The following is a 27774-nucleotide window of genomic DNA, read 5'->3' as shown; positions in this document are numbered from 1 at the left end:
GCGCCTGCAACTACTGAAATGGCTGCTGCCCCTCTTTAGGAACCTCACGTTTGCTGGCCTCTCAACAGATGCCCCTCCGTTGTGGTTGAACCTACGGTACTGCTATCTGTATCGTTGAGGGACGCGAGCCTCCCCACCAACGGCAAGGTCCATGGTTCATAGGTGGGGGGGGGGGGGGTGTTTCACGTAATCAGTAGCATATTTGGAGTGATGTGATGAAGTAATGTTCACACAGGAATTTAATCAGCGGAGCTTAACACCTCCTGCTTCGTGGTGTCACGACTATCATTGATGGAGTGATGACTGAATTTACTTGGATGTTGTTTAAGATAGCCTCTAATGCCAAGTGATATTGCTCCACGTAAGCATATGTTTGGTATTTATTAATTTTCCCGGGTAGACAACCACCATAAAAACCTCAATAGGATCCCCTGCAACGATTAAGTTACCAATATAAAAATCCTAAATTTGACAGCTGTCTGCTGCGTGCTCCGCTAACAAAACAATTTATCCTATAACGTCAGTCAAGGAGTAAACATATATGAGTCAGTGCACCACTAAAAAGCTGCAAAGGAAGCTAAATTATTGGAAGTTAACAAGAAACACCTCCACATCAGCTGATTTTGTAAAATAAACCAATAATTACTGACTTGAAAATAACCATCTGCTGATACGACATGTGTCGCCTCTCGTTCCATGGCCGTTCTCCCGTACCTCGTGTGCATGTCCGTTTCTCGAATGTTCCACTGCCCAGAAAGCATTGCTGCGAGGCGGTAGAGACGTTCTTTGCTGTGTATACGCAACAGATTCTGCCCATGTTATTAGTAGAAGGTACTTTTCCCACTTGTTGCTCCCCTCCAATCACTCAGTGTACGTTTAAGGACCATTATCATCTCTTTTACATTTTAAACTAACGGTTTAGGAGGAATTTAAAAACGTATGAAACTGGATTGTTGCAGTAGTTTGCGACATCTACATAACACGCTGAACAGACATTCAGCAAAGCCATTGATTAGACTAAAGGTTCGTCAGCTGAATAGCGATGGTTTGTCACTTGTGTTGTAGAGGTGAGTCATACAACTTTACATATTTATCTGTCTTCTTGCCAGTAGAACCGTGTAGTCTGTTAGTTGAGGCAGTTGGTCCATGGGAACTATTTAACAAATAATGGTCCACGTCTTATAGGCGAAGGCGACACAGCGTTGAATATCTTGGCTAATTAATTTAATATATTTATTAATAGTGAAGTTGCAAACTGCACTAGTCAAATAAAGGTAATTAATTGCACCTGGTGGAAAGACCTCCACTAGTAGTTTCGTCAGATTCTATCAAGTTCCGCTTACCATAACTTAGTCTAACATACCCAACGAGCCTATGTTTCTTATACTTCCATACATCTTGCAGTCACGATTCACAGCTTAACCCTACAGTAGGAGCGCTGTAACAAGGAACGTACGTGGACTCTTGGATTTTATTTTTATGCCGTTTTCTTAGCTAAAGAAGAAAATATTGCAGTTTGACGCTAATTTTATTTTATGTTTTTTACGTTCTTCATAATACTGTTTATTAAAAATGATCAACAAAGAGAAACATTTTTCTTCTTATCTGAGAAAACAATAAAGTTTTAAAAGTACATCACAATTTTAACTAAAATTACGTCACTGGCTATGTCTGAGGTTAAAAAGTCCATATTCTGATAAGCAGTGATTTAGTCACGCACCATTTCCTAATCATATTATGTGGCCCATTAGTGGTCGCAGATCGAGTGGCCCAGTGGCTCTGATACCTGGCTTTGACCCAGGAAGCCCTGGTCGACTCCCGCTTGTGAACCGAACAGTATGACTGGGGAGTGAAGTGTTGGGCTGTGTGACTGAGACTCGCTTCTGTCAAACAAACTTTTCCTAAATCTTTCAGTTTAAAATCTCACCAGCACGCAATTTTCGGTCTTCGGAATCTGAAGAAAATTTCGACCGCCCGACGTCGTCAGAGTGAATCCTACAACAGACATCAGAATTTGACCCTTCTTGACCAACGTTGCGTCGATACCAGCGACGGCGCGAATAGTATTACTGAGGGTGGAAGACAAATGCACAAGCTATTTAGTTCTGAAACAAAGATCTGAATAACTAATGTGAGCTCTTAACGTTTTAATTACCTTCTCTCTCAGTTTAAAAACACAACTGGCTGGCTAAATTCATATTTAAAACAGACCAAACAAAACATTCAATCGACTCTCGATTTAACTGTTTGATAAGAAATTCATACGCTGATCACAGTTAACTGAAGACTGGAAGCAAATGAAATTCTACTCTCAATGATTATTACATGTCAGTGCTGATACTGTAGTTAAATTTGTTACCATACAGTTGGTAACTCGGGTATGTCAATTTGCGCAAACAGAACCACCTAGTGGTACTCAGTACGTTATCATAAGGTTGGTGATTTGGCTACGCTAATTTGCGCAAACAGAACCACTTAGTGGTACTGAGTAACACACAGATTAAATGGTAACAATAGGATAAGTTAACAAACAGCATCAGTAGCAGAGTTGGTAAATACGTATTAGATATATTGAAAGGTTCAAAATGATTCAAATAGCTCTGAGCACTATGGGACTTGACTTCTGAGGTCATCAGTCCCCTAGAACTTAGAACTACTTAAACCTAACTAACCTTAGGACATGAGACACATTCATGCCTGAGGCTGGATTCGAACCTGCGACCGTAGCGGTCGCGCGGTTCCAGACTGAAGCGCCTATAACTGCTCGGCCACTCCGGCGAGCTATTGAAAAGTACTCAGTTGGCATTAACCGGTGCTATGAATTACTAAACAAACGAGAGGCCGCTCACTACGCTACCAACATCGCTCATTTGATGTTCACCAATACTAATGATGATACAGTCACTTGCTACTAAGAAATCAGCCGCTTGTGATTGTACATCACTTACTCCATCGGGCATTAACCCTCTTACCCTTAAAGGCTCTAACTATAGCTCATCAGCGTTTTCGGTATACAGCGGGGAAACTTCTTTGTAAACTCACAGACTTAAGTCTAGTCAATACTGACAATAGAATAGAAGCATATGGCAGGAGACTTGCAAGAAATCTGCACAGTAACGCTGATTCACCGCTGGTATAATCAAAACCATTCTAGCTATAGGCTTTTGCGTTTAACAGCTCAAAGTACCCACCGAGCAAAGTAGATCACATGCGATAATAAACATGTGTGGCTATTTACAATCTTTAATAGCCGGCCGCTATGGCGGAGTGGTTCTAAGCGCTTTAGTTCGGAACCGCGCTGCTGCGGTCGCAGGTTCGAATCCTGCCTCAGGCATGGATGCGTGTAATGTCCGTAGTTTAGCTAGGTTTAAGTATTTCTATGTCTTGGGGACTGATGACTTCATATGTTAAGTCCCATAGTGCTTAGAGCCATTTGAATCTTCAATACTTCACAGAAATCGATAGGTAATGCCAAACATATAACGACAGTACTCAAGCAAGTCACAGATCAAAGCAACGCAACAACGTAAACTAGAAATGTATACATACGAACACTAAATACAGTGAACAAGATAAAGAAAAGCTCACAAAACGTAATCAGCCAACACTCAATGCTCGCTCGGGCATAGCTTTCGTAAACCACACGTCCTTTGACGAAGCCAATTTAACCCACAGTGGTACAGCTGATCTTGATCATGAAACCCGCATTCAGTTAGATACAGCAGCTTAATATTCTAAACAGTGCCACAAGTAAGGCTTTCTCCCAAATGGTTAGCAGAACTAATTTCCCACAAATAAACAGACTGGACGAATCATGCTAACACTGTTGTGAATGAGTACAAAATTTCAGTCATAATTCACAAACATAAAGATCTCACTACACAGTTGACAACACAAAACATCAGGCAGACATACTATTGATAGTTATATGATCAGTTGGTTACGGGGATTTAGAAGCCACATACAATTATACAGCGAATTTTAAGACGTGTGGGTGTGTGTTTAGTACCCATATCTGTTCAATGAAAACAGTGTTCAGTACTCACGTGTATAATTAAATAGATAATAATACGAAGATAGGTCATATTCGACAATTCAGACTATCAAATACATACACTATGTGATCAAAAGTATCCGGACACCAGGCTGAGAATTACTTACAAGTTCGCGGCGCCCTCCATCGGTCATGCTGGAATTCAATGTGGTGTTGGCCCAAGGCTAAGGCCTTGATGACAGCTTCAACTCTCGCAGGCATAAGTTCATTCAGGTGCCCGAAGGTTTCTTGGGGAATGGCAGTCCATCCTTCACGGAGTGCTGCACTCAGGAGAGGTATCGATGTCGGTCGTTGAGGCCTGGCACGAAATCGGCGTACCAAAACATGCCAAAGCTGTTCTATAGGATTTAGGTCTGGGTTCTGTATACGCCCAGTCCATTACAGGGATGTTATTGTGGTATAACCACTCCGCCACAGGCCGTGCATTAATAACAGGTGCTCGATCGTGTTGAAAGATGCAGTCGCCATCCCTGAATTGCCCTTCAACAGTGGGAAGCCAAAAGGTGCTTAAAACATCAATGTGGGCCTGCGCTGTGATAGTGCCACGCAGAATAACAAAGGGAGCAGACCCCTAAATGAGAAACACGTGCACACCATAACACCACCGCCTCCTAATTTTACTCTTGGCCCTATACATGCAGGCAGATGACGTTGACCTGGCATTCGCCATACCCGTAGACTTCCATCGGATCGCCTCATTGTGTACCGTCATCCGTCACTCGACACAATGTTCTTCCACTGTTCAATCGTCCAATGTGCACGTTCCTTACACAAAGCGAGGCGTTGTTTGGCATTTACCGGCTTGATGTGTAGCTTATGAGCAGCTGCTCGACCATGAGATCCAAGTATTTCATCTCCAGCCTGTCATAGTATCTGCAATGGATCTTGATGCAGTTTGGAATTCCTGTGTGATGGTTGGGATAGATGTCTCTCTATTACACATTACGACCCTCTTCAACTGCTGCCGGGCTCTGTCAGTCTAGAGACGAGTTCGGCCACTTCACTATCTAATCGGAAACAGTGGACTTACGGATGTTTAGGAGTGTGGAAATCTCACGTACAGACGTATGACACAAGTAACACCCAATCACCTGACCACGTTCGAAGTCCGTGAGCTCCGCGGAGCACCCGATTCTGCTCTTTCACGATGTCTAATGAAGACTGAGGTTGCTGTTATGGAGTACCTGGCAGTAGATGGCAGCACAATGCACCTGAGGTGGCTGTTATGGAGTACCTAGCAGTAGACGGCAGCACAATGCACCTAATAGGAAAAACGTATGTTTCTGGGCGTGTCCAGATACTTTTGATCACACAGTGTAGTTATAACAACTCTGTTATAGCCACTCTGTAACTTCATTACTGTCAGTCACTGTTTGTTTTCATTTACTTGCGTTTGTTTACCTACTCGCCTGAGAAACTTCAAACCAGAACACCAGTTAGTTAATAGCACCTAAATGGCCATTTTTTCACTGAATCAATAGTTGTTATTCTTCCTCTAATCACGTTAATAGATGTCAGCAAACATCAACTACTAAAAATATTATTACCACCAGTGAAATCCCTTTCCATTGTCACTTCTACAACTCCCAATGAATGTACGTTTGCCAAACTATACCGATGGACATGGTTGAATTATGCTATACACATCTGGAGATATCGCACATCGCTCTGAAATTAATCAGAGTCAGCACTAATTATCTGTAACTTTCCTAGTTCATAATAAAAGCCAATATCTCCTCAAGAACTTTTAAACGCCTTAAAAATTAATATAGCTCAATTTGATAAGAAACGTAGTAACTTCATAATCCCACCAGAGAAAAGCGATTCGAGTTTAAAAGATACAGGAAAATATTACGAGTATTCCTACAGTGACAGGTGAAAAATCTTTGTTGGATTGATGCATGGGCTGACAATCGATCCTGAACGTAAATAAATGTAATTTATTGCTTCTAAAGAGGCGAAGAATTTCACCACCGACGACTACATTAATGGTGAAAAATCACAGGAGACAGTAACTACCGCAGAATACCAATGAGTAAATATCCCTAGCTACCTGTAGGAAAAGCAGATGCCACACTTCTGTTCATAGAAAGAACCATAAGGAAATGTTATTCATAGACGAATGAAATTACTTAAAAGTACTTTTTCGACCAAATCTTGAGTATTACCAGTCTGTTATTATTACTAGGTTGAATTAATAAAAGAAATAGAAAAGATCTAACAGATAGTAGGGTGTTTCGCCACATCATTAATGCACAACGAGCAATGGTCAACGAACTCCCGTCACAAAGGGATTAAAAGAGGCATTGTTCATCACGGAGAGGCTTACTTTTAAATTTCCAACAGAGTGTCTTCCAAGGAAAGGTCGGGAAAACAAATAATTTAAGGTTTGGAGCAAATTCGGAGTTCTGCCGACCACGTGTCTTTTGCGAATGGATTAGAGAAATCGGGACTGAGTGGTGGCGTCAACATACCCTCGAACACACACCGCATAGCAGCTTGCGGAGAATAGATGTAGATGTAGATTAAGATAGGTTCGAAGTCCCTGTAATTGTTTCCGGCCACTTCAATCTCCTGATATGCATAATTTGACTTGAATTAAGTGTTCTGATAGATTTATGATAGTTATGTGCTTTAGAAAAAAAGGATCAGAAATAAACAAATCTTTTCAGAAATAAGAAACATTGCACTAATTGGAAGGAGTAACATGACTGATACAGGGGACAAGGTTTGGAGGATGTACTTGCTGCTAGCGCATGCGCTGTCGCGGTTAGTAATTTCATTGTAGCCAAACTCGGTGCACGTGGTGGTGGCAGAGGAGACGGAGGGCCACAGACGTTGTGAGGCGTGGGAGGCGCAGGCGCCGCGCGGCCGCCAGCTGCCACCTGCGCGGCTGCGTCTGGACAGCAGGCAGAGCACAGCAGTGGCGCTACGCGAGCCACTAGTCGCGCTCCGACGCCCGCCGGTGGAGCACGGGGCTGCCTACATCCCAGGCGACAGGCGGGCGCCACAGCGCCGCTACCCGGCACGCGCCGCCGGCCGCATCACAGGCAAGCTGTTGCACAGCTGCAGCCTCGCGGTGATTTCATTTCTTACTGTAAGTGAACAAGAGAAAACTCAGTAGCCTGCAGTACTGTTAAAAAAACTATGTATATCAGTATTCCATTTACTGTGGTTGGAAACGACTGATCTCTTGTCCGTTGAGATTCTACTGACGACCAAGATATTCTTTGAAAGCATGATACTGATGGTGACGAATATCATTAGAAGCTGATGAAGCTAGTACGTCATGCTTACATGTCACATTAGCATGTTCAGACTCACTTTAGTCTGAAATAGGGTTTTTAATGCTGTTACTAATATCGCACATGATAGACATAGTTTTCATCAGTTTATTGTTCATGTTTAGAACCCATTTGATTTTTAGCTAGGCCGTTCTGGAATTTACATTGTAACATTCTTCCAGTTCCTTGTACTGCACAACATCTTGCAGTTAAAGATGTTGCTGTTACTCATTGCTACCACTAGTTACTCGTACAGAGTGCCTTAAACAAGACTGGTTGTACGGAATGATGCCAACTGCATGCAATCAGATTGCTCTCCATTTCGTAGAAACTACTGTCTTCCAATTTCTAAATTAAGAAACATTAATGACGACCAGATGAAGGGAGTAAGAAGTATGTGCTCGAGGACAACAACACTAGGACTAGTTGTTGAACTTCATTCTGTTTCAATGTCTGTTGCATTATATTGTGTGTTACATTGGAGTCTATGTAATATTTACATACAAAACACACCGGATATGAGACAGAGCACAATGTGTTGCTTCTTTCAGCCTGCTGTATATAAATACGCCATGTGGTATGATTAGAAAATAATCTTAGCTGTACTGTAAAAAGGCTTTCATTACAAATGTACATAATGTACAAGAGCTATTAGGACACAAGAGTAAAATTTTCTTAATATTTTACGTCTGGTAATCCTTAATACAAAACTTTGGCTTGATTATGAATGAACGCTGTCTCTAACTTATGTGAAAGCTGTATTAGTATTCGCCACTTATGCTGACATACTGAATGTGTTATACCAAAATCGGAGAAATACAAAAGTAATAGTAAAGTTTGAAAATTTGTCAAAGAGAGTGAATTCGTAGTTTCTTTCGTGGATATTTAACGGAGGAGGGAGGGTGGGACTGGGACTGAGGTTTTAGTTTTTCATGAAGTACATTTTCATAACCTGAGTTGCTTGTTTAGCAGTATATACAGACTTGTTAGTGAAAGCAAACCCTAGGAAGCTGTTTGTTGGTTCAGTTTTACACAAAGGCTCTCATAATAATGGCACTTCCGTATTTACTACATAAAATGCTCAAAGATGAATATCACATTGAAGATATCTGACACTAGGTATTAACAAGCACGACATTGGAGAGAATTAGTTTATAAAACTGTGAAACTATCCTGACATTAGTAGAACACATAGTGTCAAATATTTATCATATCAAGAACGTCTCTTACATTTGATGATCCTCAGGTTTCAATTCCAGAAGTCAATAGCTGCAACTAGGACCTTAGCATCCTATGTTAAATGAAATACATGTTAAGTTCTGTAGGGGCCTCTTAGATACAGTAAAAACAATTTGAAATCAGTACAGTGCTAAACAAACATAAAAGGCATTCATCTTACAGTGATTCAGTAAACCAAACTAACCATATTTGAATTTATTTGTTGTGAACTTTTACCATAAATCATATTTAATATGAGTAACATCAGAAATTTGTAGACTCACGGCACTAAACGTCAATCACTTGTATTTGTAAATTCGGATTATAGATTTATGTCTGCTAAGTAGTAATCATAATGTAAGTAAATTAAACATTCTTTTCTCTCTGTATTGCACTGCAGTTATTTTGTGAGATTAGTCTCGACTGTAGTTATCAATTGTGCAAAATGAAATTATTACTATATTTTTGTATTGAAAGGTTCAAGGCCTCTTTCTCTGCATATTGAGGTAGTCGTTATCTCACACACACAAATCCGTGACTTTAATGATTATTTGTTTATCTCCAATCGCAAATAAAATGTGAGGATATGAAGAAAATAATTTGATGTCTGGTTGCAGGTAACATAATATATCGAAAAACCAAACGAAGTATCGACACAAAGTTGAAGTATCCCAGTTAACAAAAATCCCCCATGTGGAATAGAAAGAAAGAAACACAGCTTTCTGTATATTAATTTGATATGGAATGAACATTATGTAAATTTTATTCACTGTTTCGTGTAGGTATCTCTTCATATCATCTAGAAAAGTGAAACGATGCAGTTGCATTTCAAACATTCAGTTACCCTGTCGTACACAAATGCTCAGTTCAGATTGTTGACCGTGATCTTACTATTAAATAATGCTGAATTTAACTAACTATATCTGCCACTCATGATGTATTTTAAAATAATGTCCAATTTTGGAACAAAACAACCACTTACAAAGCCAATCACAAACTGAGTTATGTGATTCATCTCCACCATCATACAAGATCTTAAATGTCCAATGATCGTTACTTGTATAATTTAAGTACTCAGTAATATTCTAACATAATCACAAAGATAAACTTGTGCCATTTTTGACATGAATAAATTTCTCTTGTATCTGGTACGTCTAATACAATCCCTATGTTTACTTTCATCAGAGATTGTTTAGGAAACTTATTAAATGAATCGTCGAAATTCCACAGCAATATCTTTGTTTAACGATAATTTGTTCTACCAAGGTTCTGCTGATGATGAATATAAAGTTTGTCAGGCGTGATTATATTTGTGGAATGATGAAATCATGGTACTTGCAACGAAATGGATGTCATATTACTTCATGCTAGTGGATTATTCTTCCCTTGCACCTACTATAGGCATAGAATTTCATCCTGTTCATGTTTCATCGCCGATTTTCACCTGGTACGTGTACCTCAGTTCCATAATCGTAGCACTTCTTTTATTAACATACAATATCGATTCGCTGGTTCTGAGAGTAATGGACCTAAACCAAATCTCTCAAAGATCCATCTATGTGATCGCTTGTACTATCCACTGTTTAATCACTCTGTTCAGAACTAAAGCTGGCATTTGAGGGATTGCATGTAAATCCGATAGTTAAGTTTTGATAATGATGCCATTGTTTCATAACCCTTACTTTACGAAAATGAAATCTGAATATTCCCTACGTAACATAAGCCGTACAAGCGGCTTTTGTAGACACATGTTCTACGAAAAAATTTTATCTTTAACTATGTAGTGGCTTATTTTTAGGACAGTTAACATCTGCTTTACTGTTCATAGTGAAAAATTTAAAATTTGGACTTCGAAGTGCCTTTTCCTAGACAAGAAAAAAAAAACAAGGTAAATGTTCTCAATTAATGCAATATTTATCCATCTATATTATGATGGAAAAAGAAAACTCACTGAAAATGACAACTGGAGATCTAAACTGCTCTAATTACTTCCTTTATCACTAAATTATACTGGCTGTGTGCAGGGAACTGTAATGTTACTTCATTACTTATATCTTGTAATTCATTTTACTGTTGTATTTGCGTATGGTTCCTAGAAAATATACTGAAACTCTCACCAATTGACGTCATAATCAGTTAATGTTCATAGCACTTCTATAGTTGTTATTTTAAGTAGCTGATTCATAAGTCATTTTTCGGAAATATGCACTGTGAAGAATAGAGCACATAACTTATATTTTAGAGTTCTGAACTTTTATTAGTACTCCTGCTGAAACAAATTTTTACTCACTGTTATATTACTGATAGGTGGTGTGACCTAAATTACATATGACTGTGAAGTAAATGTAGATGTGACAATAAAATAGAATAGTTTAAATAGAAGGTAACAAGTACAACATATTTCTTACAACACTAATATGAAAGCTGTTGATTGATTGTACAGCTATTCCTAGCTTGGATACTCGCATATGTTACTTTCAGATCAGATAGAATTTGGAATTATAATGTCAGTGTAAATATTATCTTGCTAAACCGCCTAGAAGGCCATTGAAAATGCAATAAAAGATTCAGCAAACCTCATAACACATACAGACTCTTTTGATATAGATTCTTTCAGGATGGTTGTGTCCAAATTAAGATTCACACATATTAGGGAATACTAGATACGCAGGAAGGACGTTAACGATTAATGTCACAATGAAAATGTGGTTACCAGTTTGTAATCTCGTTTTCGTCATCAATTACTGCAAAAGCAAATACTTCATGAAATAATGACTCACAATGATATAGAAGTTTATGAATGATCCTTGATCTTGTAATACAACTCCTTTCGGCTAATCAGTCAATTTCATTACACACTTTACACAGTACAATTTTAGCCAAAATCCGATGTACTAAAAATTTTAAATTTTACAATACATCAATAACAATATAGTAACCGAACAGTGAACGAGAGGATGAACTACATACCAAATGTTGTCATACCCAATTAGATAAAATGAATGTATTATGCTGCTAGACTCAGTCGGTCAACTGTTAGGTCAATAAGGTACTGTGTTTGAAGAGGGCAAATAACAGCTTACTGTAACACGCATACACTGATATAGGTAGGCCCTCACACTGTGGTATAATGAACACCAATATTAGAACCGTAATTCTTGCCATATTAAAAAATATACTTTCTACGTTCCGGTCAATACTCGCCTCCAACAATCGTCATTTGATGACAACATTTCAAAAACTTGCAGTTTTTATCAGTAGCCTACACCTTTCATTTACGTATCTGGTGACGAGACGCTATGTATCAGGTGATGAACGACAATATATTGCGCGTTATTTTATTCGATGTTCTAGATATACAGGTGTCAATAAACTCGTGTAACAGTAGTGTACTGCAGGTTTTAAGAGATCAGATATAAGCTACAGCAGAAACTGGTCGTGGGTGAAGTGTAATTGAGCACATGTAGACTGTGATAAACTTTCAGAACCAATACGTATATATTTATTTATATTTTCAAATCTCCACTAGAGAACTTAAGGTCATATCATTAATGCTATCCGCTGAAGCAACCATATCTTACGTGTTACTGAGTCGTCACATATAATGTGCTCAGAGCTAAGACAAAGGAATGGTTTTTAAGGTTTTCTCAAATTGTACTCTCACGATCCAGCTTTAGGAATCCATATTTCATTTACATTACTTGATTAATATAGCATATTACTGCCCATATTACTGCCCACATGATCAACGTTATCAACAAAACAGGGATAAATATCCCGCCATTAATTACTAAATCGGCCACCGATCCCGAAGAACCGATTACAATTCTGAAGAAAACCGGTCAATGTGTATGAAAGAAGTGTTTAGTAGCTGTGAATGTTATGCTGTACTGATTCCTGTAAGAGGGACATTCTCTTATGAATAAGACTACTGTGTATATGAAGACTTTCAACCGGTGATGTCTGTATCCCAAAAGCGCCAGCATCTACAACACATCAGACCAGCATACGTAGACACACATCAAGATACCAAGGACACTGAAAGGCACATGGTGCAACACGTTGAAATGATCTCCTAAATGAGGAAATAAATACAGATGACATAAAATGCAGAATATTCTTGGCCAATAACAAAAGCAGAAACTTTGTTATCATGAAATATCTTTAACTTTCTTGCCATTAAATGCGAATTTAATTTTCTAATAGTTACCATAATGTGATATTTGTTATTGGTAGGAAGATATAATACCATAACAAGGAACGAGCTAGCAATAATTTATCAGATATCTTGCATACACTGAGGACAGCTAATACTACTATTAAAGTCAGAGGTTCTAACGCTTTTTGTGAATTCATCCATTAAATTCCGTGGAAGCACAACACATTTCCGAAACACTTCCCGTTGCTTCGCACCATGTTGTGCATCTTAACTCAGCGAACTGTCAGATGACCTACCGAACTATATGTAGAGGCAGTAAGCGAATACTACCACTCTTATGCTATTATCTCATTCATAGAACTAATGTCTCACCTATAGAAGATGTATGATAATTAGTAGAGAATAATGGAATACGGGTAGATATTTAATATAAAAAGTTCCAAAACATGTATACCCAAAAAACAAGCAGTTTTCAAAGTAACTGTGAAAGTGTGATTTCTAACCACACCCACTTAGTTACTAAATCATGTCATAGTCGGCAAAAAATGAATTTTAAATGTAGAGTGACAATCCTACGGAGTCAAATTTCATGTTGGTAAATTTAGCGTGAAATACAATAGTGCGTCTGCGCCATACATGTTACAGTTTACTGTACACTTGTAGATGGCAAAGGAGACGTTCTACATCTCTTCCTCGACATTGGAGTCAATTCTACACTCGTCTCTATAGTTACTTACGTATTCTTTAAAATACCTATAACGATCTCGTGATTCCTGACAAGAAAACACAGTTCGCTACACCATTTCTTCAACCGTATCAAGGACAGTATCATTCACGTGACCTTTGAAATGACATTTTAAAATAAAGGCCTGAGGTGTGATGCGAGGTTACCTTGGAGGCCGAGATACAGGTCCTGCCTAACCTATCCATTCTGGACCACAAGTGTGTATTTGCTGTAGTCTTACATTAGCAGAGGAAGGTGCCGCTTCCCCATTATACATCTACTATGTTCGTAAACCTATGGTCGCGGAGGATATTTGAGGCCGACTAGATTATTACTTAATCGACAAATACGCTTTTGAAAACTTGCACTCGTAATGGCATATTCGTAATTACTGGAACTTCGCTGTCGACTCATTTTTGTAACCTTCTTTACTGGAATGTTTATCAGTCTCCTATCGTATCCTCTTTCATGTTTCAGTTTTTACTATAAATTATGACACAATGTGTGTTTATACTAATCAGCCAAAATATTCTGACCACCAACGTACAGTCAATATAAACCCGTCCAGCCGATACTAGTATCACCTGGCGAGTAGTGACTGCTGGTCAAACACACGCACAGTGCATGCAGTATCAGTGAGCGTGCTGTCCATGTGTAGAATGGGGAGGCCCACAATCTACCCGAGTGTGACTGAGGGCAGATTGTGATGGCCAGCAGTCCTGTCACGAGTATCTCGGAAACTGCACGACTTATCGGGTGTTTGAGGAGTGCCGTGGTGTCTTCAACATGTAGCCAAACAAACGGGAAACTACGTCCAGACGTCGTTGGGTTGGGCGGCCACCGCTCATTACAGATGTCGGATGTCGTAGGCTGGGTGGACTGTTAAAACAGGACAGATGATGAATTGTGGCGGCACATAGTGCAGTGAACGCTCTTAACGGTGGGCCTCCACAGCCGACGACTCATGCATCTGACAATATTAGAACTATGACATCGGCAGCTACGACTACAATGGGCCCGTGTCCATCGGTACAGGACGTTGGACAGTGGCACAGCGTTACATGGTCTGATGAATCTCGATACCTTCTACATCATGCTGATGGGAGGACGCGAATCAATCGTCTGCCAAGGGAACAGCTCCTTGACACCTCTACTGCGGGACGGAGACAAACTGGTGGTGTCTCCAATATGCTCTGAGGAACATTCATGTGGGTATCCATGACGGTCAAGGAGTATCGTAAACTCGTTGCAGAGCATAAATGCCACTTCACGACGATCGTCTCCCGACCCCAGCGGCACTTTTCAGCAAGATAATGCCCCAAGTCACAAAGCCAGGAGTGTGATACAGTGGTTCGAGTAACATAGTGGTGAGCTCCCATTGATGTGCTGGCCCCGATCTCGCTATATCAAACCCCAGTCGAACATATCTGGGATGTGATTGAACCTGGTGTCAGAGCTCATCGTCTCCCTCCCCGGAATTTATAGGACTTAGGTGACTTGTGCGGGCAGATGTGGGGCCAAGTCCATCCAGCGACCTACCAAGACCTCATTGTTTTCACGCCATGAGACGTCGCTGCTATTATCCATGCCAAATGGGGACATACCTACTATTAGATAGGTGATCACATGTTCTGATTGATAAATTTCCGATACATATATCATGGTTAATTGTTAAAAATGGATTTGTAAGCTAAATTCCCAGGGTGAATATTTTATCTTCCAATACTAGATGAGTATGCTCCTGATCTTAAGTCGGTTTGCTGTCAAACCATAACAGTTACTTCTAAGCGAATGACATATTTTATTGGTCATTGTAGCACATTAATAAAGCGTTTGATCTGTTATCAACTTCAAAGAAATTGATAATACCTTCAGTAAAGTATATGTATACCCACTATTCTAGCCAAGCATTGGTCGCTACGTCCTCAGTGATTTTGCTCACTCATCGGCATTGCTGCTCGCGAGAGTCGGGAGACCCAAACCCAGATGAGCTTTGGGATTAAAACGGCGTTACAGCGGGCAACGATGCGCGGCCGAGCGCATTCAACCGTCACAACAAAGGGAGGGCGTTTTAAATTGCTTCGTTAGTTGTACGCACGCAGCCACTTCGCACTCACAATTAAATACAGAGTTTTTAAAGAGCTCCTACCCTCATAGAATTAAAGACTGTCGACGACTCCGGATAAGAACTGTATATCCTATGACAGTTTTGGCAAAGGCAAACTAAGAGACTGTTTAAATTTCTTATCGAACACAATAGAGGAAACTAAACATTAATACACCAAACGTTAGAGGCGTCCCGAAATTTCATCCTCGATATACGGACTTCCCAGAGGCTATATGTACTTTAGATCAACAAATGGTGTGTGACAAAAAGTTTCCATCGTTTGCCCATTTCATGTTAGCTGCTACTTAAACTGTCCCTAACACAGTAAAGGAGGGAAAGGAAAATTTGATTCCATTACTAAAAGTTTATCTTCACTTCGAAACATCACCAAGTGAAGATATTCATCAGATTGTCATAACAAGACGCCTCCTGAGACGCGGCAAGGTAGTAGTAGGCAAATCGCAACTGCGGATAACAATATTAATGTGGTGATAGTAAACTGCAGGAATGTCTATAGAAAGGTCCCAGAACTACTCTTATTAATGAACGGTCACAATGCACACATAGTACTAGGGACAGAAAGTTGGATGAAACCAGATGTAAGCAGTAATGAAATTCTAAACACAGATTGAAATTTATACCGCAAAGACAGGCTGGACAATGAAGGGGGAGGCGTGTTTATAGCGATAAAATGTGCAATAGTATAGAAGGAACTTCCTGGCAGATTAAAACTGTGTGCCCGACCGAGACTCGAACTCGGGACCTTTGCCTTTCGCGGGCAAGTGCTCTACCAACTGAGCTACCGAAGCACGACTCACGCCCGGTACTCACAGCTTCACTTCTGCCAGTACCTCGTCTCCTACCTTCCAAACTTTACAGAAGCTCTCCTGCGAACCTTGCAGAACTAGCACTCCTGAAAGAAAGGATATTGCGGAGACATGGCTTAGCCACAGCCTGGGGGATGTTTCCAGAATGAGAATTTCACTCTGCAGCGGAGTGTGCGCTGATATGAAACTTCCTGGCAGATTAAAACTGTGTGCCCGACCGAGACTCGAAATCGGGACCTTTGCTTTACGCGGGCAAGTGCTCTACCAACTGAGCTACCGAAGCACGACTCACGCCCGGTACTCACAGCTTCACTTCTGCCAGTACCTCGTCTCCTACCTTCCAAACTTTACAGAAGCTCTCCTGCGAACCTTGCAGAACTAGCACTCCTGAAAGAAAGGATATTGCGGAGACATGGCTTAGCCACAGCCTGGGGGATGTTTCCAGAATGAGATTTTCACTCTGGAGTATAGAAGGAAATTGACGGAGATCCGAAATGTGAAATAATTTGGGTGAAGGTCACAGTTAAAGCAGGCTCAAACATTGGATGTCTTAATAAATATTAATAACGGTGGGAAGATTTTTCAGTTTAGCAAAAGTGACAAAAAGCAGATTTCAGAGTACTTGTCGGCTTAACACAAAAGTTTTGTCTCAAGTACAGATAGCGTTGAGGATCAGTGGACAAAGTTCAAAACCATCGTACAATATGCATAAGATGAATATGTGCCACGCAAGATCGTAAGAGATGGAAAAGAGCCACCGTGGTACAACAACTTAGTTAGAAGACTGCTGTGGAAGCAAAGGGAACTTCACAGCAAACATAAATATAGCCAAAGTCTTGCAGACAAACAAAAATTACGCGGAACGAAGTGTAGTGTGAGGAGGGCTATGCGAGAGGCGTTCAATGAATTCGAAAGTAAAGTTCTATGTACTGACTTGGCAGAAAATCCTATGAAATTTTTGTCTTATGTCAAAGCGGTAGGTGGATCAAAACAAAATGTCCAGACACTCTGTGACCAAAATGGTACTGAAACAGAGGATGACAGACTAAAGGTCGAAATACTATATAGCAGTTTCCAAAGCTGTTTCACAGAGGAAGACTGCACTGTAGTTCCTTCTAGATTGTCGCACGGATGACAAAATGGTAGATATCGAAATGGACGACAGAGGGATAGAGAAACAATTAAAATCTCTCAAATGAGGAAAGGCTACTGGACCTGATGGGATACCAGTTCGGTTTTGCACAGAGTACGCGAAGGAACTTGCCCACCTCCTTGCAGCGGTGTACCATAGGTCTCTAGAAGAGCGTGGAGTTCCAAAGGATTGGAAAAGGGCACAGGTCATCCCCGTTTTCAAGAAGAGACGTCGAACAGATGTGCAGAACTATAGACCTATATCTCTAACGTCGGTCAGTTGTAGAATTTTGGAACACGTATTATATTCGAGTATAATGACTTTTCTGGAGACTAGAAATCTATTCTGTAGAAATTAGCATGGGATTCTAAAAAGAAGATCGTGTGAAACCCGGCACGCGCTATTCGTTCACGAGACTCAGAGAGCCATAGACACGGGTTGCCAGGTAGATGCAGTGTATCTTGACTTCCGCAAGGCGTTCGATACAGTTCCCCACGGTCATTTAATGTACAAAGTAAGATCATATGGACTATCAGACCAATTGTGTGATTGGATTGAAGAGTTCCTAGATAACAGAACACAGCATGTCGTTCTCAATGGAGAGAAGTCTTCCGAAGTAAGAGTGATGTTAGGTGTGCCGCAGGGAAGTTGCTATTCACAATATACATAAATGACCTTGTGGATAACATCGGAAGTTCACTAAGGCTTTTTGCGGATGATGCTGTGATATATCGAGAAGTTGTAATAATGGAAAACTGTACTGAAATGCAGGAGGATCTGCAGCGAAATGACGCATGGTGCAGGGACTGGCCATTGAATTTCAGTGTAGACAAGTGTAATGTGCTGCGAATACATAGGAATATAGATCCCTTATCATTTAGCTACAATATAGCAGGTCAGCAACTGGAAGCAGTTAATTTCATAAATTATCTGGGAGTAGGGTTAGGAGTGATTTAAAATGGAATGATAATATAAAGTTGATCGTCAGTAAAGTAGATGCCACACTGAGATTCATTGGAAGAATTCTAAGGAAATGCAATCCGAAAACAAAGGAAGTAGGTTACAGTACACTTGTTCGCCCACTGCTTGAATACTGCTCACCACTGTGGGATCCGTACCAGATAGGGTTGATAGAAGAGGTAGAGAAGATCCAACGGAGAGCAGCGCGCTTCGTTACAGGATCATTTAGTAATCGCGAAACCGTTACGGAAATGATAGATAAACTCCAGACGTAGGCTCTGCAGGAGAGACGCTCAGTAGGTCGGTACGGTCTTTGTTGAAGTTTCGAGAACATACCTTCACCGAGGAGTCAAGCAGTATATTGTTCCCTCCTACGTATATCTCGCGAAGAGACCATGAGGATAAAATCAGAGAGATTAGAGCCCACACAGAAGCATACCGATAATCTTTCTATCCACGAACAATACGAGACTGGAACAGAAGGGATAACCGGTAGAGCTACCCAAGGTACCCTTCGCTACACACCATAAGGTGGCTTGCGGAGTATAGATGTAGATGTAGATGTACATGTAGAAGTACCTTACTTATAATGGCAATATACTATGATGCTCTATCCACATTTTTTTTTTTTTGTCATTGGTTTCTCAGTAATATGGTCTCCCATTCAGGTACGCAAAAATCGTGAACTATAAATCACATCGTGAAGGATTATGGAGGGAGTTGTACGTTAACTGGCGGAAGTTATCTCAAAATCCCTGTGTAAATTATGCGACCAACACTACGATAAAATTGCGTATTTAGTTAAGAGATTTATATCTGCATCTCATTCTTAACACGTTAAAAGTTACAAAATTTGGTATTTTATTAGAGTTTCGCTTGGCATGAAAAGCCACTGTTTCGCATCATAGACTTCTCACGATTATACAAAACCATGGTTAAATCATATTTTAAGGAGAAAAATAGCAGAATTACAATATATCAGCCATTGTAATCGACCCTGCGCGACAACTCTGCCATAATTCGGACATTACGCAGTTATTACTTACAGAAAGTAGAGCTTTCGAACTTTTACGGGCACCGATTGTTTGCCGCTCACTCGGCGCCACTGCAGCCATCTAAAGCTAAAACGCCGAGTACCATACAGAGGAGTGGGTAAGACATATGTGAATTTCTGTTTTCACAACACTAACATGCTTTGCGCATTTCGTCAAATTCGCTGCTTTTAACATGGAGCTGTTGCTAGAGATGCTTTGAACATTTTTATAAAGCGATAAACAAATGCAGTACAGATGTATGAAAAGAATCTGTTTGTCACTAAAGAAGCAGCGTTCACCTATTTAATTATTAATGTAGCTCATGTGTTTTTCTCTGGATTTCGAAGGTGCCATTGTCAAATAGACGTAGAATTTGCAAATTTGCTTTTTTCTCCAACATAATCTGCACCTTTAAATTGTGATTCGAAAATCGTTAGCGTCATTTATAATTCTTCAGTTGCTCATGTTTACCCAGTCTTTTGTTTTCATTTGAGTACCTCGTATTCAGTCGAAATTGTTTTAACAATATTCTCATTTTAATGTTTTGCAGATATAAAACTTGATTCAGCTGCCCCTACCTGTAGGATTTATGCAACACAAAATGCCCTGAAAAAACCACGTTTGATATTTCCGTATTCTTTCACTCTCTACGAGCTAACAGAAAAAGATAGCAGAATCTTTTTATAGAAAATTTAATGTAGGTAGAATTTGTACTGTGATGTGTTTTCGCTGGAGGCCGTGGTTTTTTACTTAATCAAGAAAACGTGTTTGAATGTCGCTTTTGTACGTTTTCCTGAATAGTTCGAAAACTACAGCCTCTGGCAAAGACGTATCTCAGTACAAACAACAACCGCTAAAAATTTCTTACAGAAAAGGAAACTTTATTTTTTTCTTTGGAACAAAGTTTGCGCATAGTCCGAAAAAAAATGAAAATTTTTCTTCTTCTATTTGAAGGCGCTCTGGCTCGCACAAAACCCACCTGTAGGGGGAGCTGAATTACGTTGTATATCTGCCGAATATCAATCCGACAATACTGTTGAAACGATATCGATTGAATACGGGATAGTCAAATGAAAACGGGAGAGAACAAAAAAATTCAGTAAACTTTTTATCGTTTCAAAAGTAACCATGATACCTGTTAATACTTTTATCTCACTGTGAGACAAGACGGCCAAAGCCCTCATGAAGATATATTTACGGTTTCCTACTGTACAGTGATTATGCCCGGGCGTGCACTTCTGCATCCGAAGAAAATCAACGGCCGCTTACGTCTCTCTTCAGTGCAACAAATTTATTGATATCGCTTTGAGAGGAAAAAAATTGTTCAAATGTGTGTGAAATCTTATGGAATTTAACTGCTAAGGTCACCAGTCCATTAACGTACACACTACTTAACCTAAATTATCCAAAGGACAAACACACGCACCCATGCCCGTGGGAGAACTCGAACCTCCACATGGAGAGAGATCGGAAGCGGCACACATGTTATCAATGCTGGATTGTGCATGCTGGAGAAGTTGGCTAGGAAGCCTTTACACATCCTCCTTACAGTCCAGATCTCTCTCCTTGCAATTTCCCTATTTTTGGAACGCTGAAGAACGATATTCGTGGCCATCTATTTATTTCGGATGAAGAGGTGCATGCCTAAGTGCGACCGTGTTTCCGCAGGCAACCGGAAATATTTTCATGAAGGCACTGACCGTCTTTGCCCACTGTGGGATGAATATATATAATAAACAGTTTACATACATTGTTCCATCTGTCTTTTCATTTGCCGGCTCCTCGTTATGAGAGCGAGGTTCCTTTATTACGCGTTTATGGTATTTACTGTTTTACATTTGGAATAACATGCCCTCGAGCAAAATTTCAATACACATTGTGCAGATGTTCCCATTTTCCACGTCTTCTACATCCCTAGAATAAGAAGTTCTGGTTGTTACTCCGCAGTACACTACTTCGCTCTCGGGCATTAGGCGGTAGCATTAGGGTAGGGCTACTGACAATCGGATCAGGCGAAACCTTAAATGTTGTGCTTTCAATAGGTCATAACTGCGTACTATGACATTATAATCCTGATTTTAGCGCAGAAGCAGTTGCTGAGGGTGACGTCTTGCAAGTATGCTCTTTCATCCTTTAAACATGACGTCAAGTTGGGGATTTTTTCTTGTCAGACACAGTTTTATCTACTGTTTCATTTAAACTCTCTAAGTAACTTCACTGATTTCAGAGAATTTTACCCGCTGTCTATTTACAGGGAATAGTGGAAACAATTAATGGTTACTTATTTCCCTGAATTCAAATGTTTTAAGGAATTGCATAGAGTGTTAGTGAACAGATATTAAGATATTCTTGTACGCCTGCGTTAGTCATTCAGACACATGAACTTTAAATAAATTACGGTTCGCCTAGTTCAGCGCTGTATTCACATTCAGAAGTTCAGTTTGCTTGAAGGTTACAGATCGAAGAAATATCGGTTTTCCACAGCACGACGAACAAGCCAATCAAGACAAATTATTTCAAATACGTAAACAGCTTTTAAGTTTTCAGTGGTACCTGAAAGCGCGTCCCACTGCCTGTGCTAACTTATTGATACCTGCACTGTGATCAACCAGACAGTTATTATAACTTCTCACCAGCTACATACCCACTTCTATACATTTCGTCTTTAACCCCATGTTAATGACGGGTCTCTTAGCTACTTAAAACATATCCGCCTGATGTTGTAGCCAGCATACTTCTCGGACAATGACAATGTTACTGATGCCAGTAGGCGACGCTTCAGTTAAAAGAGATATAGAAATGGAACGTTTGAGGAACTGCGCAAATTTGTGAAGCTATAGAATATAAGTTTGGGGCCTTGCTCTTCATCATGGGTACAAAATGGACACCGGTAGGCTGACGACGTTTCTTAAGGGAACCACTACTGACTGTGAAATTACTAGAACATCGGAAGTTGTTACACTTGGGACCCACTAGTGGCGAAGGGTATATTTAGTGCCTAGACCACTCTCTTATTTATTGGGGATCCGTACTAATTATTCTGCAAATTCCCCGTCTGAAGCTCGACTAGTAAAGCTGTTGGTGTCATCAGATCTATAATTTCAATACAGCTAATATGTTCATCGTAAGTGACCCTAAGTAAGATAGTTGTTGCTTAAAATTAGTTTTAACGAAACTTCCGTCTTATATACGGTGAATGTGTAACTAATAGATCTTTTTGGATCTACCTGTAACTGCTGATATAAAAATGGTTGCGACTGAGCAGCCGTTATTTGAGGGTAAAACACTCTTTCATACTCGATTACAGCTTATATATCATAAATAGGTTCCCTGTCAGGTATTGATGTACTCTAAAAGGCGGAAATTCACCCATCCTCATCAGTACTGCGTTCGTTAATGGGGTAAGTGACCCTATTTTTGCTTTATTTTGAAACATTCTTTGAATGTATGTTATTTTATTTCAAGTTTAGTAAAAGGGTGTCCAAGCATAATATAAACCTAGTCATATTAAACGACGGCACAAATTTAACTCACTCTGATGCTTCCCTACAATTCCCATTAATGATTTTACTACATTTACCGCGTTTTGCTTTCTTCTTTAACGTGTTTCAGGTGTATCGTCCACCGTAGGTTACTAGTATAATGGTGTGTCAGCACTAGTTTGGAGATGCGAATGCCAGGCAACCGGTGCCTAGGAATTACCATTAGAGTTCTGAACAATCCATATGACTCATTCAATTATGAGTGCATTTCACCAACGACAGATCCATTTCCTAAACGCCTTCCGACAGTTTTTGACACAGTGTGTAAACATATAATCAGTATTTCAAGGATTGTTCGTATTTACGTTGAAGGCGCCGAATAAACGCATTGTTATAAATTGCTATGACCGATACTGCCAGAGTTTTTCTTCGGAGGGGGAGACTGGAAGGGGGTGCACTCAGTCTCGTGAGCCCAATTAAATAGCTACTTGAATAAGACGTACCAGCTCCAAGTTACGATAACTACCAACGGCTGAGAGAGCGGTGCGGCCCTCCACACTGCATCTAATGACGCCATTGGCAGAGGAAGACATGGCGGTCGGTCGGTAAAGATAGGCTGGCCAGGGTCTGTGGACGGAGTTCACGTTTACGTAGTGGTAAAAGGATTCAACCCTATGCAGATCCTCTGATAGTTATCACAGGATCTCACAGACTGTCTTACACTTCTAGTCAACCTGAGTGACTTTCTAATGCCTACGACGTCGGCTGCAATTTTATGCATTCCCATTTCCTTCACAAAGAGACGTCAGTAGGTGTTAAAGTTTACATTAACTGTGTCGGTGACAGTACTAAATTATTCTCTTTGTTATTCGTTCATAACTGTCGGTCGAACGTGGCCCTGAGAACCATATTGCAGTGTTTACGACTCTACCTAAATTTGCATTTTATTTAAATTTTCCGGATTCGTATCACAAAGTGTAGTAGCGTTGTGGGCGTATAATTCATAAAACTACGGCAGAATTTGCATATTCACAGAATCGACTGATTACCTTTTTTATTCAATAACATCAGTTCGAGTGTTCCATATATTATTGCAAAACCTCCTAACGAATTACATCCTAGAACTGGAACGTTAAATAACATGTGGTAACGTGGGTTGCCTGTACTCCTGAAGCTGTGCTCTCACTTGACAGTGATTTTCTCCGTGCTTCACTAGTAATGAGGCCATTTGGACAATCACTATAATCTGTATCAGTATACTTCATCGCGGATTGACTTATTCGGCAGCTAAGTACTCCACAAGGAGATTGCAATGTTTCTTGGCTGTAGATATTGGCTTCAACTGTTGTCTTATAAGCAGAGCAGTATCATTAGTTTACCTCATATGAAGGCGAAGGCACGTCCTTACGTAATGGATAATGGAAGTAAAGCCATGTTTACCTATTTATCTACTTGGTCAGTGTCTTTATGTAGCACCTAAAAAATTCGGTACTGTTTGCTTTGGAGGCGTCTCTGCCCCAAATTAATAATGAGTTAAAGAATGAGTCTGCAGAATCGGAGAGGAAGGAAACACTTGAAAACACTAAGAAGAAGGAGCAGGATAATAAGTCATGTGTCAACATATCAGAGAATATCTTCCACGGTAGTGGAGACGGAGATACAGGGAAGCAATTGTCGAGGAAGAAAGAGATCGAACTACATCCAACAAATAAGAGGATGTTTGGTGCTAGAGCTACTTTGAGATGTCCATATTGGTACATGAGACAAATTCTTGGCGGGCCTCGTCGCACAACTCAAAAGATTGATGACGAATCTGAAAAAAATCTCGTTAAACAGCAAATAAATTATTAATTTCCTTTGATTCACGTAAATGTAGCTGATTGGACCAAGTGATACACATTTATCAAACAGTTTCATCCCTTGTGCTTTGGTGAAATTCAATTCTGAACCATTTAACTCAACGTTTTTTCATCTCTTCTTATCATGAAACGGTTCCCTGTATCAGAACTCAGTGTGCTGATACATTTCGTTATTTTGTAATAAAACTGCTGCACTATATACAGTAGTTTAGCGATTGACTGTACCTTACTGTCCCCGCTGATTCTGTAGTTCTGTCGTGATCAATAAATACTCTTTCAGCTATTCGCTGATACACAATATTCTTAAATTCCCTCAAATTAAGGCAGCTTTAAGTAGAGCAATGCAGTCGTCTCTCGTAGAACAATGTCAAGTACTGATTGAGTATCATTTCCACAACAACAAGTGGGAAGTCGGTTTATGGCTATAACAGTTAAACAATAAAAAAAATATGGGACAATGAGCAAAGTAATTAAATGCTGTCGCTCCACTTGACCAACGCACTTGCTTAATTCTACATAAAGTTACACAAAACAATATAACGATGTAAAATACAGGAGACATCAAAATTTGAATTTGATGGCCTTCTGTAGGGATGTGTTTAGAATAATGTTCTACAACATAACGTAAACGACTTAATTTTTGTCGTGTTTCGCATAAGACATTTTTAGTTGTCATTGGTAGCAAGAAAATGAAAATTTAAATTCAGCAGATTTAATTTCTTTGGGAATACGACGTGAGACACTATTTCAAAAAGAGCAAATGTTGCTGATTCTCAGAACAGTGATCAAAGGACAAATGACAATGATACAATTTACAATGGAAACCTCTGATGAGCACGGTGCTGTTTAATGTGTTAGTATGTGGTCTGATATTTATCGCTGATATTCGATGGGGACTTTGTTTGAAGCAGATAGCGTCTGTCACCACACACATACACCTCAAAATGTATACAACTTATTAATTCGTCGCGTCACGAAACTATTTGTATGAACACTAATTGCGAACAGTTCCTGCAAAAAACATGATGCAAGTATTTATTTCTCTAGAAATCTCTACAGTAGTTATTAACAGAAAAGTTCGGACTCTATAACACATATACTAATACATCTCTTGAAACTGTAGATTTTAACTATTAATGTGGGAGGGTTGTTATAGGATTAAAACGCTGTGGCACAACAAGCATTCAGCCAGATACTGCTCTATAACAGCGTAAATATAGTGCCTCGTAACTAGGTATATTCTATATTCTATAGGACAGTAAAGTATTGGATGTTTTAAAATTGTGATGTTGGTTGTACATTAAGATATAATATGGCAAATAACAAAACGAAAGTAACAGAGATGACTAACGACAGACGTGAGAACATGTACTATGAGACTGTAGTCTCAGTTAGGTGTTAAATAGTTTCAAGAAGAAGTGTAACAGATCTGAGGAACATCCTTATCTATAGTTATTACACTAAGAGTTCATTAAGGAAGCATATCGTTGAACACTGCTTTCACTAGACGCTTCCTGTTTACATTCGTTCTCAAGTTTACTAAATATGCTTATGAAGGATTAGGGTAAGGAGCTTTATATTGTACAATGAATCTGCACGAAAATTTATGGGTTTAACGTCACAACAATACAGCGATAAAAATCTACGTATAGTGTTACAGCCATACGATTACCACACGTGGGATACATTAAGATGCAACTATATTCCACTCTTACTGCACAGAACACATTTTAGTTACATTATACAATCTAATGAGAGCAGTGGGAGCCATACTGACACGGAAGATCCATTTCAAAATACGGTAAGCCAAGTGGTTTAAGTATTGTATCCCTTTCCTCAGTGTATTACAGTAATCTTCTTACTGCTGCAAAAGTTTCTGTGTCAGCTTCTTTTACCAAGTTATTGAGTAGACGGAGTGCTGAGTTCAAATGAAGAAAAATTTGTTGGTAAAATTATTATTGTAGCTTTAAAATAAACCTGCAAGAGGTTTAGCAAAGTATAAAATATTACTTTAAATTATTCCGACATTAGTATAGCAAAGAAAGGCAAAACCTATTTCTTGTTAGAGTAAGGAACTGAAACCTTGAATGAACTTTATTTTCTAATCTAGAGGTGGATGATTCAATTACTTATTTGTTTAGTTACAAGAGACTGTTTTCTCAAAATGTCTTTACTAGAGCAAGTAACTTAAATATTCCTCAGTGAAAACGAATTGCTTTACATGATGTATATTGATGTTCAAATTTTATACTTGAAATGGATGAATCTCTGACGTAACTGAACTGGTAGGGTTCTAGGAACTGGGATTATTAAGAAGCTGAGCGATAATAAAGTTATGGCCCAAAAAACTTATTTATTTACCGCAGAGCTGGTTTTTAACTAACAACTTATTGGTACCCAAATTTTGGCCAAGTTTTCTCAAACAACAGTCTCTGTAATACAAATCAGTTGGTTGCTGACACTAGAAATAGCACACACGTCTGTGACAGACAGAACAGATTGCAGCAATATTAAATACATACGTGACAGAATTAAGAGTTGTAATTTGGTATAAGTCAGTGATTCATCCAAGGAACGAGAATGTTATCCCTCTAAAACGTACAGCAGAGTAAGAAATTATTATTCCTTTTAACAGCAATATTTGTAATATGCATTAACAGGAGCCCGAAACTTGAAATAACATACATGCCTCTGAAGCAGAGTGAGAGAACTATCAGCCGTTTGTACGAGTAACAGAATACCGGGCAACCGGAGTGCCTACAATACGTGAGTTAGGTTATTAGAGCAACGGCTCAATTTAGGCCGACCTCTCAGACAGTTGCTCGTCTAATTTCGAAACATACGCAGAGGATTCAAATTAAATTTACGCAAGTGAGTAGCAGACAATAGGCACACCCCCAACCACAACAGAAACATGTTGGCATACAGCTGAGT

The 27774-nt window shown here is 39.6% G+C and overlaps 1 protein-coding gene across 1 annotated transcript in view; it reads left to right on the top strand.

The window, feature by feature from the left end:
* The first annotated feature begins 7016 nt into the window (after positions 1-7016).
* The window catches only part of LOC126176187 (glycine receptor subunit alpha-3-like), a 701283-nt gene continuing 680525 nt past the window's right edge, over positions 7017-27774 (top strand). The window contains exon 1 of the mRNA XM_049923329.1: positions 7017-7151. The gene's annotated coding sequence lies outside the window, so the exon portion shown is untranslated. The remainder of the gene's footprint in view (positions 7152-27774) is intronic.

The sequence above is a fragment of the Schistocerca cancellata genome, chromosome 3, assembly GCF_023864275.1.
Source record: "Schistocerca cancellata isolate TAMUIC-IGC-003103 chromosome 3, iqSchCanc2.1, whole genome shotgun sequence".
Lineage (NCBI taxonomy): Eukaryota > Metazoa > Arthropoda > Insecta > Orthoptera > Acrididae > Schistocerca > Schistocerca cancellata.
This window is presented reverse-complemented; position numbering and strand designations above follow the sequence as displayed.